This window comes from Typopeltis vanoorti, chromosome 13, assembly GCF_054136105.1.
Source record: "Typopeltis vanoorti isolate ZY-2024b chromosome 13, IOZ_Tvanoo_1.0, whole genome shotgun sequence".
Lineage (NCBI taxonomy): Eukaryota > Metazoa > Arthropoda > Arachnida > Uropygi > Thelyphonidae > Typopeltis > Typopeltis vanoorti.
In genome coordinates, this window is record NC_143561.1 from 39,466,157 (window position 1) to 39,488,126 (window position 21,970).

Sequence of the window (21,970 nt, forward strand, 5' to 3'; positions counted from 1 at the left end):
TTTATAATTTAGAAGAGCTTTAGAAATAATAAAAACAAAATAGTAATTGGAGATTTTCCTCTATTTTTTGTCTTATAATCCATCAGGGGCGATATTTAATTTTTGCCTCAGGGCGCGATCTAATCTGGCGACGGTCCTGATCGTCTTCCATACCTACACTTTTTAGGCTATTCACTTATAAGTATAACATATTTGGTGACTAAATGGATCTAAGATTTTTTAATTAATAATTTAATTATTATTATCTCCATCTTACTCATAAGGTTTTAGGCTCAGTGGCCTCTCATGGCCACATAATTTACCACTTAATCCAACCTACATAGTCTGTTAATTGTCATTTGCGTATATGTGTGTCCTACGGCTGGTTTATTGGATTAAACCCCTAGATTCTGCCAGAAGAAACTGCTTTTTCTAAGGCTAACTAGACTTCAGTTCAAGCCCCTCATAATGATTCCTTGTGCTCACAAACAGTATTCGAACTCCAATTTTTCCAAGCGAAGGACATCTCCGCTACCTAATGAATCACGGAAGCTAATTATTTAAAAATATTTAACGGTTTCTTGAATTATTTTATAATTAGGCATAGGTAATAATTTTCTCACTAAACTATTGGAATTTGTCCTCAATATTTTTAATTAAAAAACTATAATTAAAATGCATGTGTCATCAGCGACTAGGTCAGCAGTGAAATCTTATTAGGGCAGTTAGAAGTTCGCCAAAATACTTTCTTTTATACCATCAAAAACATGGGGGGGGGGTAAAATGAAACGTGTTCCAAGTGTGAATGTTCCCCTAATGAAAAACCGTGTCACATAACGGTGTTTATAATTAAATTCATCCCTTTGTTTTCATTACTTCCCTTAATAACAGCGGCAATGGGTTGAGAAATCTTCCCCCCCCCCCCCAGTTTTTGGGAAACACTGAAATTATATCAATTTAACACGAGAAAGGAATGAGGCGAGAATGATGTTAATGGATTATTTCTCTGCTATTTGGGACTGCAGGTGTTAAGAAAAAGGTGAAGAAACCTTTCTTTATATTCATCCTTGTTTTCCCCTAATGATAACTTGCAGAAAATGTTCAACAAAGAGTTCAGATCACGTAATTGATGTTTATGTTTATTCTTATTTTTAAAAAATTCATGTTTTTCAGTATAAAAAAAAAAAAATTAATCGTCTGCTATTCACAAGGAAATCGTCTGCTCGAGAACAGCGTGGATATTTCATTAACTGCGTTATAGCACGAGACAACTGGTTATGTTTGCTCTGCTTTTCAAGATACACAATTCAACTATGGCCTTGCGTTTTTTAACGAGATTAACAGTTATGTTCCAGGCATGACTAGGATATACATGAACATAATGCATTTATTATTATTTATGAGTATACAGTAACAATATTATTGCGATAATAATAAAAAAATAGGCTTTGAATATTTTTTAACCCCCAAAGGTTATAACAGAACTACGTCAATGTAATGCTTTTGTTGAGGGGTTTGCGAGACCATGTGCAATTTGAATGTGCCCTGCGTATCGAAGAACCCCAAATAAAATTCCCGTTCGACATCTGTAGCATTTTTACAACTCTGTAGTATTTACAATACTCAGCACAAGACTAACATTAAAGCCACCGTTTTTTCTGCTGCTGTGTTCATGATGACGTCATTGGCGCCGTGATACAAATTTTGACGTCAAAAAATTAAAGAACAGTAACATGATTTGACAAATATTCTTCCGTGTTCTAATTAAGGACAGTAAGTTAGTTTTTTGTTAGTAAAATGTTTTCTGCTAATTAACATCAAAAGAAATTAGATTACTTTTACCTAGATAAATCGTGCATTAAAATGTGTACCAAGTAGACATTTCATTTAAAGTTACTTCCTATTGGAAATGCATTACAATAAAAACGCACTTTAAACAATTGTTGATTTTATAAATATACAAACATCGATCTGAACTCGTCAGCAATTTGAATTTAATGCAGACAGTTGTTCATTGGAAAGTTATATATTCTTTTAATATTTACTTTGATAAAAGTTGTTCTCAATTGGAGAACTTTATGTCCATTAAGGCTTCATTCACTTCAGTTATATTGTTCTGCAGCAGCATTTGTAATATTACATTGGAAAAAATCACTCCTACATTTCCAAATGAATACAAAAAACGCAATAAATAAATAAATCGGCTAACGCTTTTTATTCCCACAAAGGAAGTAGGCGAGGCCTTTTAGCTCTAACGTTTGGAAACTGGGAGGAACACCATCTCCACCCTTAGCCGATCATTCGGTGATTTTAATTGGCATCCGGGGAAGAGAGTACCGCAGGCAACTTCCGCCATCTTAGGATTCCTAACACTATATACAGTATTATTATTGTCTTGAAATAGTGTCGATTTTCTTGAGTTTTCGAAAGAAATACTTTACTTGTCCGTGTTAGAAAACTGTCCAAGAAAGGCTTAGGAAAAGTTCTAGTTTCTCTGGAAACTAGAATTGAACTTAGAACGGTCTTTCTTCAGGCAGTCTAGAGCTATGGATGTAAACGTTATTTCCAAAGGTCCTACACGGGAAGCTCTTTATTACCTACTATAAAAGCATGGTTTCCAAGTGAAACCATCTTTACAAAAGTGTAAGAATATATTAGATTTGTTTGTCCATCCGTGCTAAAGTATTTCTGAATTCTGATAAACAGATTTTTTGGATATAAAAAACCCCCAAATTACATTCACACACTCAACAACAATAACCGAACGTATTCAGAATAATAAATTACGTATACATTTAGTTAATTTTAATTCATCTACCCTCCATCCCTAACAATGTTTGTTGAAGCCACCTAAATTTTGTTTCTTTAAGGCTATGCCCGCATATTATAAACGCTAACATTAAAAAATAAACTTTGTATATTTGTTCCAAATCTCTTTTTCTTGGCCGTCTTTTTATTATGCCCTCTAGTAATCCTGATTCACCCGAGTGCAACAAATTCCTGCTGTATTATATATATAAGTTCCCCAAACTAACATAAAATTTTATTAAATCTCCTGTCTGAGTCTAGATAAATATAGCCTCGAAACCGACGTTATGCTTGTTAAAATCTCGTAACCAACATTTTAAAACTTCAACTCGAGTTTTACTATTAATCTACATAATATGATCCGAATTAAACAAAAACTAAACCACTTGGACATAATCTAATACATATTCTATACAGCGAGGCTAAATAGTGCAATTAAGTTATGTCCAGTTAGAACAGAGCTGCTTTTGTATATAATAATTGCAAAACTTCCTACAAATAAACCGATTGAAACAATAATTATGATTTGACAAATTTTTGTAAACTTTCCAAGCCAACTATTCATCTAATTTCTACGTAATGCAGTTAAAAGCGCATAATTTATTGTATCTAATGAGAGAGAGAAGCAGACGATAATGCATGACGCTTGCTGCCATCTATATTTTCCTGCTTACTACCTAAAACAAAAAAATATTCGTCCAATAAAAGAATGCTTTATATGGCATTTTATAACGCATTCAGTTTATGTTAAGTGATAGATCATATCAGGACATATCGAATTTATAAATTCAAGTAAGGAAATAGATTTTAATTTTTATCAAAATATTAAAAATTATTGATTGATTCATTATTTATTTATTATTATTGTATTTATTTATATATATATTTTTTTTTTTACAAAATTCACAAACGATATAGTTATAAATCTTTCTTAGTTAGAAAACTTTCATCGAATGTAATAAAACCAAAGTAAACTGTTCGTCAAAAATGTTGGTTAAACATGAATAAAGTATAAAATTACATGCTTGCCTATTGTAATGCAATCGTCGAATTTGTATTTCGTTCTCAAGTTACATACTTGAGTTTTAAAAAGGACAAAATGTCATCGAAACTGCATGTTGTGATAGTGCGCATATAGTTCCGTATGAATAATAATTATAATAGAGCAAGAATTCATCTACACATATGCGCTTGTAAACAAACCTGTAACGCATGCGCATAATAAGCAATAAAAAATACAATAAAATCAAATTTAAATATTTTTTAAATGATTATTTTAAAGAAATTTTTAAAATCATATTTATTTTAATATATTTTCATTGAAACCTCTAAGCATTATTATTATTATTATTATTATTATATTTTATGATTTTTGATGTTTTTATTTTTAAATTCTACATGTTTTTCATACTAAATTAGGAAAGAATATTCCGATTAAGAATCTAAGGTTAAGAATATTTTAAGGGATTGGGTCGATGTTGTCGCCATGATGGCACCATGTGATTATTCCTACAAGGTTATTCTAAGGTGAAAAATAAGATAACAGAATTCAAAAATCTGCCTTCCTTCACCTGAAACACATGGTTTCAAACTACTTACTTGGATAAACCGGTCTCTTGCTCCACACATTTTCTCGATCGCGCGTGAAGTCCGTCACCTCAACGCTTCATTGACGATTGGAAGCACTCCCAGAATTGGACAGTTAACACAGATTTACATACGCGACTACGGTAGAAGTGTGACTTAACTCCACTTTAGGGCCGTAAGTAGCGAGTCGAAAATGAACAAGAAAAAACAACAGGGGAAAAATTAATAATTGACTTTTATCTTTCGGAATACATGAAGCATTTGGCCTACTTATTAAATCTGTATAGGTGGCGCCACTGTCCGGTATCATTGTTTCACCGGAAATTTAAAATTCACGTGCGGTAGTCATGCAGGCAGGTTTTCACAGTTTGTGTGACAGAAGTGTGTCAGACGCCAAGTAGTACTAACTTATTACATCACCAGAGGTCGCTTTTGCCAGTATTCTTCTTGTAATTATAACATTTTTCTTCGATAAAACAGTAACATATCAATATTATTCATATATTAAAGGATATTTTTTACATACAATTTTTAATTTAATAATTCCTGTTCAAAAATGTATTTCCTTTGATCGCAAAAAAAAAATAATAATAAAATAAAATAAAAAATTATAATTTATTTTCGTTAGAGAATTTTTTTTAAAATTTAATATCAACTTTTTTATCGGTTGATAATATTTTTTTTTTTCATTGGAAATATTGGTTTTTAACAATATTTCCAATGAAAAATATTGGTCGTAGAATTCACATTGTTTCAGACATACAAGTGTTAGGGTTTAGGATCATGAGATGACGGTATTTGTTTGCTCACACTCCATGCCTTAAAAATGATCGAATAGTCATAAGCGCAACTATTGATAATGGATGAGGGTGAAACTCGACTAAAAGAACCCTGTTTACTCTGTTTGTGGATAAATAAAAAGGCGTTAAACAATTTGCTTTTTAAATTTCAAATAAGGGAATAGAATTCTAGTAATATGGATTATTAAAAAAAAAGTAGGCTAATTAGATACAATAATATGCATGTTATTTTCGGGACAGGGTTAATTAACAGCGCCTCCTAGCGTCTGTTGTAGTAATTAATTGAGGGATGAGGGGGGGGGGGATGATCTAGTTTGTCACTTAGGAAACCTTAAACTTCGGAAAGAGGGCATACGATATTATAAAAATTCACTGGATAAGAATTTCTTTTTCTTTTTTCCTCGAAGTACCGCTCCCACTGCATTCTGCTCTATTCAGAAAAAAATGATTGTTTATTTATTTTTTTTAAACTGAAGATACTAAAAAGGATACAAGGAACTTCTATAGATCTTTGTCCGTCGATGTTAAGTTTATCCGGTTTCAAATGAACGTAGCGGGGTTTCCCCTTTGGGGGGGTTGGGGAACTCCCCTATTCCTCTTATAAACAGACAAACCGTCATTGTTTTGACATACGTATAACAGACGCCCCGTGGCCTTAGTTCGGCACTAATCAAAAACAACCAACCCTGATTATATACGACATTCCTAATTATTTATTCTTTCTCACAACCTGGGACGGGAAAGCAGATCAGTATTCAGGACTTTTCTTAGTTATTTCAGAACGATACGTGAAGACATACGCAGTAATGTGTCCAGAGCATATCGAAGCTATAAATGGAAGCAGGTATGGATTGCAGTAATTTGTAATTGTATGCTACAGCAAACTGTTTGAATCTTCCCTATCTCCACTGAAATTTCCTTACAGATCCTCCAGATGTCGCCAAGAATGTTTAGGTTTTTGTTTGATGTCTGTTGGGAGTTGGCTGCATTGCCTTGGTTTAGGATAGAGTTGTATCTCATTCTTCGTATAATATTAATGAATGCTAAATATGGTTTGGAATAGTTAACAGTCAGTTAAAGAATTAGTTCAAAAGTTAGACGCCTATTATAATAAAACTCAGAGATCGGAAAGAAGGGACTCGTGGTAAACAGGGAGGTTTTTCAAAATTTGGAGAGGATTCGATGGTCACATTGTCGAAAATCTTCAGTGTTGTGCTATGTATTCATGTTATGAATATTTCTCTGGCATCTTCCACACTGAAAAAAAAAAAAAAAAATCCTGGATTCGAATAAACCAAAATGCAGAATTTTTGCTTCATGTGATGTTTCGCATCTCCCGTTAAGGCAGCTGGGCGTAACATGTACCTTCCTCTGACATCATTATTGTACTATTACAATTCCCTCCTAGGATAAAGAACTTACCCCTTTGGCATTATTCTCATTCAACTGCTAACCCAGGAAAATCATCTTCCACTATATCAACCAAGAATTGGGCACTGTAGTTCTGCTTCGCTAGCGAAGCATCAGAAGAATTTTGGCTACTTTAGACACTAGAAAGCCTCGGGTTTACCTCGTCTCTCCCAATTGTGCTCAAACATTGCACTCCCTAACACATGCCCTATATTGTCTCTCCAATCTTTCATATACTCATCTGGCATCTCTCCCACAGTTTGGACATATGCTGTTTCGGAACAGAAATATAAAATCCTGCAGCCATCAAATGAATTATTATTTTTTTACTTTATTCATCATAATGAAAAAAGTCAACATTAAGTGGAGCTCTTCACCACCCAAAGGTCCACCAAATAATTCGTGACCACAATATGGATTCACCCATTTTCGATCCATAGCAGATCTCCTAGCCAACATTATCCACCTTTAGACACAATCCATGAATAGGTTCAGGTGGCTCTTGTAGTTGCTCTTAACATTTGTAGGCCATTTTATCAAGTCTAACTTGGAGGCCAACCCAGCAAAGTACCATCTTATTCTCTCCCTTTGCAAACAGGTAACCAGTTTTCCTTGCAGGGCATTCGCTTCACTTCTTAATGGATGACTTCTTTTAGATTTTCCTACCCATGCAGTACTGTCTCAGGACTATTTTGTTCCTCTTACTCCTATACATAAATCACTTTCTCTCACTGGCTTCAAATGGTTTTGGTAACGAAGTACAATACCATGTTCTTCTTCGTTTGATATCCTTGCAGTCATTGCAGAAACATTCCAAGTTTCAAGATCTTCACAGCCGATGTCTAAAAGAACATGATCGATGCTATTCTGCAATAGACAAACAATCTGGTCAATGCTACCAAAACGCAGTCCTCTCTTCATCTCAAGAAAGATGTCACTTCATCTCTCCTTACTCTTGTTAAGACTCAGATCCTAGACAAACATTTAGTGTTCTTTTCCACTCGAGACTCTTAGCTGCAACTCCTACCCTCATACAAATCTCCAAATCTGCTTTACTGTAGAATACTGTTCTCACGTTCATGACGATTCACCAAAAACTTCTCTAAAAATTATTGATGCTGCCCATAAGACGAAATTCATTGACAGTCTCTTCTCCATGAATTTGCTCTATCTCACGGACGATCTAACTGGCGTTATTCTACGCCTGAAGCAAAGTTTAAAGGTTATGCACTCGCACTAATTCTGTTTATAATTGCGGAAACCAAACTAGCTTTAAACTACCAGAAAGGTATCTTTATTTACATGTTAGTCATTGGTTAACATACATCATTAAATATAGATGCGCTAGATTTAAAATTAATCAACATCACATGTTTATTTTTAAGTTTCATGTTCTGTGCATAATATTGTTTTATCTGGTAATCATACTCAATTCATTGTTAATTTAAGTTTTTTTTTTTATCGATTTGAATCTGTTAAATGTTTCGAAAAAGCTGCATCCATAACAGTATGCTTAGAATTACTCGAAATAAATTTATGGTAGTAACTGATTTAACATTCGGCAATGATTCCTTTTTGAAAATTTAAATTCCTTCAAACAGCTCAGCTCTAGTTGAATCGTTGCTATATTTCAAGGCTAAATCTGCAGCTCTTTTTTTTCCCCTAACTCTGTTGACTCCATGTGGAAATGGAGTTTGCATCATCCATAGAGTTAGGCCGTCCAAAGAAAGACATTGTAAGTTCGACTCTAGTTGCCGACTGCAGAAACACACACACACACACACACACACACACACACACACACACACACACACACACACACACACACACACACACACACACACACACACACACACACACACACACACACACACACACACACACACACACACACACACACACACACACACACACACACACACACACACACACACACACACACACACACACACACACCGAGAAAGAACCCTGGAAATATTTTACGTGTATGTAGAACTTGTAGATTTCAAAGGCAGACGCGAGGACGTCGTGGCACTCGATTTTCACTCGGACGCCTTCACGAGGCTCGTTATAATGATTTTGCAATTAATCCACTTTTCTGAAATCATACTGTGAGGACATAAGATTTATTGAAGAATACAATGTATTTATTTATAATTAATACAATCTGCAGAGATGTTTTCAATTCATTAGTCGGTATGTGTACAACATGATTTAGCATTATTAAAAATAAAAAGTTTTTTCAGTTTTTCGTATTTTAATTGCGTGTTACTTTATATAAAAAAAAATGAAGGCCAGCAGCACCCGGTGTTCCCAGGTGGTCACCCTCCCAAGTACTGACCGAGCCCAACGCTGCTTAACTTCGGTGATCGGACGAGAACCGGTGTATTCAGCCTAGTATGGCCGCTGGCCCATTTATTGAGAGTTGTTAAACTGGGATATAAGCAGTATTTCACATAATGATGCACTTACAGTTTGATTTTTATTTAATTGAATATGAAATTTAGATAAAATAAATATTATTGATCAGATTTTGAGAGTGCTTTTACGACATAATTACCGTGAAGTATTTATATACAAATAATTATTTCCATCTAAAGTGCAATTCAACAGTATGCGCACGAAGAGATGCGCAGCTACAAAATGACATCGATGGAGTTCGTTATGTAGGTAACTGTTACGCAGGTATGTCAGAATAAGAAACACTCCTAACGTTATTTCTTTCAGATAAAAAAAGAAACAGAAATTTTAGAGTTTTAAAATGTTAAGAAAATAAAAATCTGATGCATGTGCATGCAGGCACGTGTTACTTTTTTTTTTTTTTTAAAGAAAACGCCTAAGCTATTTGTATAATAATGTTAATCCTCTTTACCTATTTTAAATTTAGCTTACAAATGACATGGATACATTACTAATTAAATTTTGTTATTAAACAGTCCACGTTGGACACTTACCGAAACTTATCCCTGAAAGCCGTTGCCATGGTGAAGTGGGTCAGCATCTTCTGTTCTCAAGTATGCCATAATATGACAACTATGTCATAACATTTATTTTCAAAATGACAGCAGCAATGCAGAGTTTTACAGTCGTTTGTTATTATATATAATGGACTGCATATCGATAGTTTCGTGCATTAAATAACATGTGGCTTCGGGTTAACAAATAAAGAAAGGATTAAAAATTAAGTTCGACTCTAGTTTCCGACTGGAGGAACACACACACACACACACACACACACACACACACACACACACACACACACACACACACACACACACACACACACACACACACACACACACACACACACACACACACACACACACACACACACACGCACGCACGCACACGCACATGCGCACACACACACAAATGGTCTAATCATGAAACAGTGATGCTAAGAGTGTTCTACAACTTTAAATAAAGCACTGCAGGTTTGTTGTTTGTGGTAAAACCGTAGTGACGTCATCAAGTCACAGTCTATCAGCATTTTTCAAGCTGAGATGCAGCCTTCCTTGGAGGGGGGGGGACGAGTCTGCATCAATAAGGGGTATGGGGAATAAAATTTTTTTACGCACATAAAACAATGTGTTCATGAGCGATATAATGACCAATGTCACAAATCTTAGTGGTCGATTGGTAGAGCGTCTGCTACTAATGGCTCGTAAAACGTTAAGCAAGTTTGAGCACGGTTAGTAGTTGGAAGGGATCAATCGTTCGATGCTGTTGGCACACTCTTCCCTCGATGAGTCTTTGGACTCCCTGGTGGTGTCACATAATAATAATTATAATATTCGATACATACCAAGTGATGCTCTAAGTAAAGGTGGCGCCATCTATTATGTGAAATTGATAATAAAATAGATCTGATCTAAATAAATACAGTATCTTTAATTTATTTAGAAACAAACATATAAATAAAATATTTGTTCATTAATAGTAACTGCTTTTTTAAATAAGATATATTTCTTCAAAAATATGAACTTGTTAGTCGATATTTTTGAAGATATCTATTACCAGTTTTAATCATTGTAAATGTACGGCTTTGATGTTACACGTGTTTATTTTGAATATAAAAAAATCAGAATTATTATTATTATTAATCAGTTAGTAATTTTATTAATAAATAGTAATAAAATTTATTAGTATTTATTTTATGACAAACAAATTCGTTATCTTAATAAGTAATAATAAATAATGAATACTTTTAATTATTTCAAAACCTATTAAAACATATTTACGCAAAACACATAAACAAATCGAAATAACTGCATAGAAATATATTTTAATCTTATGCATAAACTAGTACTCTTTCTCTTAAGTTTAAAATTTTAATTTTAATACTACAACGGTAACTATTTATTTATTTTTTTTTTTTTTTACGAGCGAGTAAAACCTATATTATAACATACAGTAGCGAACAAATTAATCCAAACACTCATATTTTAAAGAAAAATTTTAATTTCGCAAGGCAATAAGTACAAAAATTAAACTCCGACTTTACCTAATTATTTTTATTATGTGCTCCTCTGTTCCTAATAAGTTCATTAATTCTCTTAAGCATGGACACTACAAACGTAGATCACATTTTTCTTATTTCTGCGTCTCTAAACCATACTTTCATAATGGATTGTATTAATTTATCTTTGTATCATAATTTAATTTTCCAGGCCTCTTTTTTCACTATGGTTCACAAATTGTCTATTGGGTTAATGTCAGGAGAGTATCCTGGCCACTGAAGCAACCGAATGTTGTGATTTTGAGGAACTCTTTCACTTTTTTTTTGGAAATATGGAATGGAGTGAGATCCAGTTGGAAGATGAGTTCCTTGTCTTTCTGAATCTGCTAGACCACTCTTTTCTCCTTCTTCCACTTCTCAACAGTCCAATCTTTGTAAACTTTTGTCCACTGGAGCCTCTTTATCTGCATAGCCTTCGTCAACAGTTGTTTCTTTTTTGATCTGTGGACAGTCCTTCCTGCTTCCAACGATCTTCGACGGACGGTCATGTCAGAAACATTAATCTTACACTTGACATTAACCCAAAGAAAATTTGTGGGCCATAGTGAAAGAGAGACTTGGAAAATGAAAACTGTGATACAAAGGATAACTTAATACAATCCGTTATAAAAGTGGTTTCGAGATGCCGAAATAATAAAATTGTGTTTTATTTAAGTCTACAGCAGACGATCTTGGATTCATTTTGCGCTTCCTAACGAGCAGGGGCGAATGCTGGTCTTGAAATTCACGCTTGCTCTTGTTATCATTCAGGGAATGAGAGGTGTGATTGAAGTCTGATTAGCGGAATAATGAATTACTGACCATTTAAAACTATATACGGGTAACCCTCGTATAACGCGGATGTTAGGTTCCGCAGAAATGCCGCGTTATATAAATCGCGTTATGCGAGTCTCTGATCACATAGAAAAAGTAGGGTTATGTTCCGAAATCGTTTTTTTTTTTTTTTTTAATTATATAAACAGCAATGACATATCCAACAAAAAATATTTTTATTTAATTCTGGTAATTCATGTAAGTTAAGAAAACATATAAACTATGAAGCAAATACATAGTATAGAAGTATAACAATTACAAATTGTACTTAAACTTCGTTGCACATAATGCATAAATGTTTTAGGCAAAATAAAATAGTGCATATTTTAATTTTTCATAGCACGAGGATTTGAGGATTGGTTAATAAACACTGCTTTTGTCATGTAATCACCTGATGCATTACTACAAAACTGTAGAGTAATTCTATCTTTGGAAACTTTGAATCCAGGAGCTGATCTCTTTCATTTTTGCACTTTTTTCCAATATAACCCGGTTTCATAAACTTTGAGAGCTTTTGTTGAATAAGATTTCCATCCATAGGAATTTTCTTTTGAGGTGCAATCTTCTATCGAAATCATTAGAGATTTCTCCATTTTTTCCTATTAGAATATCGCGTACATGAGCAACGCTTTGCACTTACCGTTGACCCAGCAATAAACACTTTCTCGGATTTTATGTCCATTTTGTTTGATTGTTCGAATTGTTGATTCATTTAAATTCAAAGTCCCTGCAAAAACTCCTGGTTTTTCTTCATTTTTCAACCGATCCAAGATTTTGAATATTAATTAATTAATTAACAAAATTTCTTCGAGAGAAATTAATTTTGTTTTCAATGTTGGTTTTTCCCTTTCGTTGCAGTTTGTGGCCATTACTATAAAAATAATTTTTTACACAAAAAAGCAAGCATTACATATTGTATGTCACTCACCAGAAAATAAAGTGCTCAGCTTGAGATGAACACACTTAGGATTTTTAATGCACTTCCCTGGCAGAAACGAGGACAATTTTCAACAATGAACGTTTTATCTTCTTCTTTTTCTTCTGCAGCTTCTTCCACTTAAGTGGGGTCACTGTTTATTATGAGTCTCCTCCACAAATTCCTGTCTTGGGCTGTCACCACATCCAAGTTCTTCATCTTCAAGTCCTCTTCTACCAGCTCCCTCCATCTCTTCTTTGGCCGCCCACGCTTCCGCCTTCCTTGCACATCCATCTGCATGACCCTTCTTCCCACATATTCGTCCTCCCTCCTCATCACATGACCAAACCATCTCAACCTTGCCTCCTGTATTTTCGCTCCTAAGTTCGTAACTTTCACTGTTCCCCTGACATAGTAATTTCTCAGATGATCCTTTCTGGTCACACCGCACATCCACCTAAGCATTCTCATCTCTGCTACTTCCATACTGCTAATGTTATTTTTCCTCAGGGCCACAGTTTCTATAGCATATGTCATAGCTGGCCTCACTACTGTCCTATAAATTTTGCCTTTCAGATTGATCGGCACCCTCTTATCACATAACACTCCAGCCATCTCCCTCCAGTTCCTCCAACCTGCTTGTATCCTGCATCCCACTTCCTTCTCACCTCCTCCATCTTCTTCCACTGTCGAACCTAAGTATCTAAAGTCTCTCACCTTCCTGATGACATTTCCTTCCAGCTCCAGGTCTCTCCTGGCCACCGCCCACTGCGCAACACATATACTCTGTCTTACTTCTGCTCAGTCTCATACCTCTCTCTTCCAGTACTTTTCTCCATCTTTCCAGTTTAGTTTCCGCTTCTTCTCTTGAATCTACACACAGCAAGATGTCATCTGCATACAGCATTGTCCAAGGTGCATCTTCTCTCACCTCCTCTGTTACCACCTCCATCACAATATTAAACAGAAACGGACTTAATGCTGACCCTTGATGCAAACCAACTGTTACTTGAAAACTTTCTGTCTGTCCCAAACAGGTCCGAACACTTGTCTTCACATTTCTGTACATTTCCTGCACCAACCTGACATATTTCTCCGGCACCTTCTTCTCCCTCAGACACCTCCAGACTTCTTGCCTTGGCACTCTATCGTATGCTTTCTCCAGATCAATAAATACCAGATGTAGCTCCCTTTGTTTCTCTCGATATTTTTCCATCATCTGTCGTAACCCAAAGATAGCATCTGTTGTTGATCTACCAGGCATGAAGCCAAATTGTTCCTTTGCAATCTCCACCTCCTCCCTCAATCTACCATCAAGAATCCTTTCTAGGATCTTCATTGTGTGGGACATCAACTTTATTCCTCTGTAATTTTTACAGTCTTGTGCATCCCCTTTACCCTTGTAGATGGGAACAAGAGTACTCTCCCTCCATTCCTCAGGTATATTTTCCTGTTGGCAAACTTTCATGAACAGGTCCCACAGAAGGTCAATTCCCTCTTCCCCCAGTGCCTTCCATGCCTCTACTGGAATTCTGTCGGGGCCCACCGCTTTTCCATTCCTCATCCTCTTCATGGCCTCCGTCACTTCCATTCTACTGATGTTCTGCACCATCCCCTCAGAAGGCTGCCCATTTCCTCTGTGAGTCCTTGCATTTTCCTCATTCAGAAGTCCCTCAAAGTATATTTTCCATCTGTTTCTTATGTCCACATCCCTCCATAATGCTCTTCCTTCAGCATCTTTGATCTGCCTCACATGTAAGATGTCCTTAGCTGCTTTATTTCTACATTTCGCTAGTTGGTAAATTTTTCTCTGTCCTTCCTTTGTTTCTAATTGATCATACAGATCTTGATATGCCATGGCCTTCGCCTGTGCCACAACTCTCTTGGCTTCTTGCTTTCTCTCTTTGTACACCTCTCTGTCCTCTTCCACTCTTGACTCATCCCACTTCTGCTTTGCCTTCCTCTTAGCTGTCACTGCCACTTGTACATCATTATTCCACCACCAACCCTCCTTCTGCTCTCTAATCTTTCCAGATGTCTCACCAAGCACCTCGATTGCACAGCTGAGGATTACTTTTGAATTATGTTTCCACCAATCTTGTACACTTTCCAGTCCATCCGAAATCCTCTCTAACACTCTCTCCCTAAAACGATTCCTCACACTCTCTTCTTTTAAGCGAAACCACTTAATTGTCTTCATCCCATGGCAACCAGAAGTTCTTATCTTCGATCTTAATTTAAAGTCTGCGCACAGCAGTCGGAGTTGTTGTGCTACTTGATCTGTTGGAATTACCTTACAATTTGTCACAACCTTAAGATGTTTTCTTCTAGTCAAAATGTAGTCAATTTGTGAGCTGTTGTTACCACTTCTAAATGTTATCAAATGTTCTTCCCTCTTGAAGAAAAACGAGTTCACAATTGCCAGATCAAACGCTACTGCAAAGTCCACAACCCTCTCTCCTTCCTGGTTCATCATTCCCACTCCGTGGCCACCATGCACCCTTTCACAGTCTCTGTTCTGTCTTCCTATGTGCCCGTTCAAGTCACCTCCGACAATCACCATCTCATTTTCTTCCAATTCCCTCATTTCTTCATCTAACACGTTCCAGAACTCATCTTTTTCCTCTGCTGTACAACCAACTTGCGGGGCATATACACATAATACGACCACCCGCTCTTCTCCAAGACCCAATTTCATTCGCATGATCCTGTCGTTCCTTCTACCCACGGGTTACTACAATTTGTAGACCAAGTTATATTGAAACCGCGTTGTATAAGTACCGCGTTATACGAGGGTTACCTGTACTAACCAATTAAAACTATATATTTAGAAATTTATGAACATTTAATCATACAAATACAACATTTATTTTACAAATGATATTCTACCTTTTTTCAATTTAGCTACTTGAATACAAATTCTACCCTACGGTTCTTCTTTATGAATTGGTCAATAACATCGTCATAAAAAGTTGGTTGTAACTTAATTTTCCCAAGCAACACTTGTAAAGGCTGGCTGAAGCTCACTGGCTAGAGCTACTTTGGCTGCGTATGGCCCGTGTTTAAGCAACAGGGCGAGATGACGTGGAGGGAGCGGAAATGGTTATGCGCATGAAGTCAGTGCTGAGGCGAGGACCTGGAAGCTCCTACAACCGAGCAAGCCAAGGTAGCTTGACTAGACGAGCAAGCATCGGCCTTCGATACACAACGCAAAGCTCAATTATTGCCGCGCAAGCTTAAGACATCTTCTGTCTACAAAAATAAAAGCCTAAATGGAATGCTTATAAATGCATGCATTTATTAACAAATAAATAGTACTTCTTTCTCAATTAATGAGCTTGCGCAGCAAGCATGGAGAATTCGCCACTGCTAACAGGTAAGTGTAGTTTCCCTTTTTCGTCCACATTTTCCTTTTCTGCAGTAAAAAAAGGTTCCTGTCTCCCTAAACCTCTTTAAAATCGCATTAGCAGTGCCCAAACTAACATCACAGTCATTAGCAATTTGTCTTTGAGTCATGGATGTGTGCTGAGAAAGAATACACAGTTTTGAATGCTTTCTTGAGATGTATCCATTTTATAGCTACACAAAGCGAATGAAACCCTACGAATGTCAACTTGTTTACACTATTAAAAACGGACACTACTATTAATAAACATCGTAGAAACAGTTAAATCATACAGCACTCAACCGAATAGTGAATTAAAACCAAAAATTTGACAAAAATTCGGCTTGGTCGGATTAATTTGTTCGCTACTGTATTATAATAACCACCGATCAGTACTAAAAGTCACCAAGAGAGGGAGCTACCATACTTATTAATTGACGGGACAGTTTGGTTAAGGTCTGATTCAGCACATGTAGAAGAAACCAATTATGGAGATGTTGTATGCAGGAATTCAGCTATATACTTAATGAATATTTGTTCCACAATTATGCTGGTTCTTTCTGAAATGTTATTTAATTAGTCTAAATTTAGCTGCATGAAAAAATAATCAGCTTTTTCTTCTTGTTTCTTTTACCTCGCTAATAAACTACAGTATGTTATTATGTACATGCACAGGTGGTACTCGCTCGTAGAGTTCTGTTTATATTCTGTTATTATTATTATTATTTTAACGGTGTCTCCACGGAGTCAAAAGATTCATCGCGGGAGACCCCACATTGACACACTAACCATTATTTACACCATACCTATCATACTTCTCCTTAAATTCATTCACAGACGAAGCATTCACGACCACCTCTGGCAAAGCATTCCACCCCTTCACAACCCTCCAAGTAAAAAATCTAGTCCAACACCCTTGCTAACTACACTCTTACATAATCTCCAGGAATGGCCCCCTCGTCCTCTCCCTTTCTGCAATGGTTTTAAAAATGTCATCGGTATCAATCCTGTCAAATCCCTTTAATAATTTATATGCTTCTATCATGTCTCCTCTCCTACGTCTATCAGCTAGTTTTTGGAGCCCACAGACCTTCAATCTATCCTCGCAGGAAAAATCCCACAGACCTGCAACAATCTTTGTAACTCGCCTCTGAATCCTCTCCACCATTTCTTCATCACCAAGAAATCCAGGTGACCAGATCTGTGCGCAATAGTCCAAATGCGGTCTTATTAATGCCTTATAAAGTGGGACAATCACTTCCTTATCCCTGCTTGTTAGTGTGTTTTTCAACAACCATGTAAGTTGATGTGATGTTTTGGCAATCTTTGCAATATGCCCTTTAAGCTTAAGTGCTCTGTCCACAATAACTCCCAAGTCCCTTGCCTCATCAACTTCTTGCAGTTCAGTTCCGTTAATATAATAAACAGCACGTGATCTCATCCTCCCGAAGGGGTATCACCTTACACTTAGCCACGTTAAACTGACAGCCATTTACCTTCGTCCATACCGTCAGCCTATTTAAGTCATCCTGCAAGATGGCTACATCATCTGAATTGATTATCGCTCTTCCCAATTTGGCATCATCAGCAAACAAGTGGATATTTCCTTCCAAAGTATTCCCAATATCATTGATGTACAAATTAAACAACAGAGGACCAAGCACTGAGCCTTGAGGTGCATCACTAGTCACTTACCTTCTCCTGGACTCAGCTCCTCCATAAACCACTCTTTGGTATCTATCCACCAGCCACCCTCTAATACAAATCACCAGCTTCGGATCCATACCCATTTGCTCTAATTTATGCAACAGAGTTCCGTATGGAATCTTGTCGAATGCCTTTGCAAAGTCCAGCAGTATCACTGAATAAGGATTTCCTTTATCCAACTCTACTGTTACTTTATTATCGAAAGTAAGCAAGTTACTGAGGCAAGACATACCTTTCACTAAACCATGTTGCCCCTTAGCTCGTTAGCAGTGGCGAATTCTCCATGCTTGCTGCGCAAGCTCATTAATTGAGAAAGAAGTAATATTTATTTATTAATAAATGCATGAATTTATATCATATTGCTGTCCACCCCAGTCCTGAATTCTAATTTTTACCAATTTCTCCAAAACCTTAACCACCACTCCAAATATATCGATTGGTCTATAATTTGCAATGTTAGTCTTGGAGCCTCCCTTGTGCAATGGAACTATTCCCCCCCCCCCTCTTTCCACTCTATTGGTACTTTACCAGAACTGAGGCTTAAATTAAACAGCCTGGTTAGAGGAGGTGCTAATTCTCTTGCACATTCTCGTAACATGGGCCGATATGCCATCTAAACTATTAAGGTTCGTAATATATTAAGCACCTCTATTTCGTCTATCTCTAGACTCTCATCAGTCAATGACACATTCGACACTGCACTATCACAACCAAGATGGTACACTTTTGCAAAATGATCACTAAGCAACTCAACTATTTGTTTTGCTTCTGTAATTTCCCTGCCATCAATACTTTTTAAAGTAATCTTTCCATGGTTATTCTTCCTTTTACTTGCCATATAGCGAAAGAACTCCTTAGGGTGGGTTTCTTTTGGATTCATCAACTAACTTCCTCTCATAATTAGCTTTGGCTTTCCTTACAATACAGGTTACTTTCTTTGCCTGTACCTTGTACTGCTCATGGGAATACTCATCACCTTTTTCTTGATACTTCCTCCACAATCTTTTCTTTATCTGCAACTCTTGCATAATAATATTATTCATCCATCTTACTCCTACTTGATTTCTCTTTCTGACCCTGGGAATACAGTCTGATACAGCTTTCTTTAAATACTCCTTGACAATCTCCCACGCACCATCAACATCTTTCCCCTTCAAATTCTCATACCATAGCACTGCTGAAAGCTGGCTTCTCAGCTTGTCATAATCACCAGCCTTGTAATTCCACATATACCCCCTTCTTAACAGAATATTCAGCACATCTTACAATCTCCCAGGTGAAGACCACATGATCGCTTTCCCCAAGTGGAGACAGTGTAACTAAATTACTTATTGATATGTTCTCCGATGTTATGACCACATCTAACACTCTAGATCTGTCTGTATAAACTCCATTTCTTTTGTTCCTTGTGACCATTCCTTCTCCCAATCTATGTCCCCAAAGTTAAAATCTCCCATAATAATTACTTGACCTTCACTCATCGTGCTAATTTGCCAATACATATTATCTACATTCTCCCTTATACCCCATGGATTATAGCAAAAACAGGTATTAACAAATTTATTTGGTTAGCCACTTATACGGTGTAGTGCTCGTTAAATATCTTGCGATATTATATATATATAAGGTGATCGGTGATCTTTTTTCATATTTAAAACACACACACACACACACACACACACACACACACACACACACACACACACACACACACACACACACACACACACACACACACACACACACACACACACACACACACACACACACACACACACACACACACACACACACACACACACACACACACACATATTTATTTATTTATTTAAAAACTGTAGCTTTAAAATGAGAGAGAGAGAGAGAGAGAGCTTTTTCTCTGTCAGCTATAACAATGATTGACTAAATGAGAATAAAATCCATTTCGTCGTCCTCACAAAAGAAGAATCAATCCCAGTGTCACCAGAAGAATCAAAATTGGGTCTCCAAATAACTATAAGAATAACAATAGATTGGAGTATAATTATAATTATTTTCTTAATTAGTAGGATATCATTAGTGTTACAATATGATTTAAACAATATATATATATATAAGTTTTTTGATATTTTAGGTCTAATTTCACCTTGGAATTTGAAGCAGAATTAAGAAGATCAAAGTGAAGTCTGAAATGAGAATATTGTCGGCCATAGCGAGTGCATCCAACCTACCAAATTCGAATCATCGAAGATACTTTAAAAAGTATCTTTCTGTGAACTTCGCCAATCTAGCTTATTGAAATATCTGGCCAATAAATTTCATAGCGTTGACTTCAGTAAGAGACAAATCCAATTCATACAACGTTATTAAAGTGGACATATCTTATTGCAAAATATTCTAACAAAGCAAAAAGTAAACATTGTGGTAAAAGTAAAATTCAGTATCCTTCCCATATCTTTGAAAAGATACCAACCCCAATTTGGTATCGTAAAAGAAATCTTTTGGTGATTCATATGTCAGTGCTTGTTATGCCTGATAGCAGACTTTAACCAATGCTTTTCCAAGAATATAGTTTCTCCGTCCAGTATCTCACACGATAGTTTTCTTAAAACTCTACTCCGGTTTTTTTAGAAGATCTGTTCAATGGCTTCTGAGGCACAAGACCACCAGAAAGTAAGATCCTTTTAAATCGTATAGTATTAAATTTGTGTATACCGTAAACTGTGTAGTTATGAATGTTGCAAAGAACTTTTGTCGGGACTCTTTATGGAGATGGTAGTTCTTTCCTTTACAGAAACTCTTTATTTTTTTATTATCCAGGAGAACACACATGCAATTTACACACAAAAATATTATATTTAGGCATAACATTAATCACCTTATGTTAAGAAAATATGGTTCCGATAGCTGATCTGAGCAGGTTGTACTCCAAGGTCTTGTGAGTATTATTATTAATGCTACAATGAAGGTAGGATATTCGACATTATCTTTTGATGCTATCTACCGGAAAAAGGTGGTGGTTTTATTAGTCTTGAAGAAACTGATCTGAAATGCAAGTGTATTTTTCCTTCCGTTGTACATCAAGTTCTATAGCAAGCGTGGCTTTCGCAGAATTGTTTTCCATCGATCGAAAACATTGCAAAGGCAAGTTATATTGATCGTTTTTTTTTTCTCTTTTATGACACGAATGTGTCACTTTCTTTCTTTTTCCACAGAGCCATTCTTCAAGTCTTTTCAACGCTGTTTGTGTAAACCGCCTTACACACTTGACTGTTGTACCATAATAATGGGGCGATGTCATTCTTCCTTGATCATTCAAGTTAATTTCAATTATCTTCTCGAAGTATACTTCGAGGAGATAATTCAAATTAACTTCAATGACTTTTATTTTCCTATAAAACTTTGTCCTTGAGCATTACTTATTAATCATCATAACATCATTTTGTTATTATGTATTATTAAATCTAAATAGTTTGTCTCGACTTGGAATTAGCTTAGTTTATTTTATTTATTCTGGTTTGGATTTCTTCATCTTTAGCAACAACTGTTCCGACAGAAACTGTCAGCCCAGGCAGATCAAATCTCTCTCTATTTCTTTTTATTCTTCCTTCAGTTTAAATTTCTCTTTTCTAGATCTTCTCTTATCTGGTCTCTCCACCTCCTCCGTGGGTCTTCTTCTTCTTGGACTCATCCCCCAAATTTCATTTCATATATTCTTCTTGATATTCTTTCTACGCTCGTTCTCATTAGATGTCCAAAACCACTTCAAGTGAGAGTTCGCAAGAATTTCTTCAACACTTTTGAGTCCTCAATTATTCCTAATGTCCACATTTCTTATTCTATCGTTTCTTAGTTTTCTCCAACATTGTCCTCAAAACCTTCATTTCCATTGCTTATATTCTGTTCGTGTTTCTCTTTGTTGGTCTCCATGTCTCAGCTGCATAAGTCAAAATGACAAAAAGAAATTTCCCTTATTTTACACTTAATCTACAGTAATTTCTTTCAAAAGTGTAAAATAGGAACTCTATGGTACTTTCCAATCAATATATCTGCTGACTGCAATCAAA

The 21,970-nt window shown here is 36.0% G+C and overlaps 2 protein-coding genes, 1 long non-coding RNA gene and 1 other non-coding gene across 4 annotated transcripts in view; 2 read left to right on the forward strand and 2 right to left on the reverse strand.

The window, feature by feature from the left end:
- The window catches only part of f (espin protein forked), a 192,310-nt gene extending 187,769 nt beyond the window's left edge, over positions 1-4,541 (reverse strand). The window contains exon 1 of the mRNA XM_090403062.1: positions 4,387-4,541. The gene's annotated coding sequence lies outside the window, so the exon portion shown is untranslated. The remainder of the gene's footprint in view (positions 1-4,386) is intronic.
- LOC150100067 (uncharacterized) overlaps positions 1-20,198 on the forward strand; it is a 268,090-nt gene extending 247,892 nt beyond the window's left edge. Inside the window, exon 3 of the long non-coding RNA XR_016549276.1 lies at positions 20,038-20,198. This is a non-coding gene — a long non-coding RNA (uncharacterized LOC150100067). The remainder of the gene's footprint in view (positions 1-20,037) is intronic.
- LOC150100069 (5S ribosomal RNA) lies at positions 8,877-8,995 on the reverse strand. The gene has a single exon (XR_016549308.1). It is a non-coding gene; the product is annotated as a 5S ribosomal RNA (ribosomal RNA).
- A 359-nt stretch (positions 20,199-20,557) lies between the features above and the next one.
- LOC150100070 (NAD kinase-like) overlaps positions 20,558-21,970 on the forward strand; it is a 145,149-nt gene continuing 143,736 nt past the window's right edge. The window contains exon 1 of the mRNA XM_090402295.1: positions 20,558-20,576. The gene's annotated coding sequence lies outside the window, so the exon portion shown is untranslated. The remainder of the gene's footprint in view (positions 20,577-21,970) is intronic.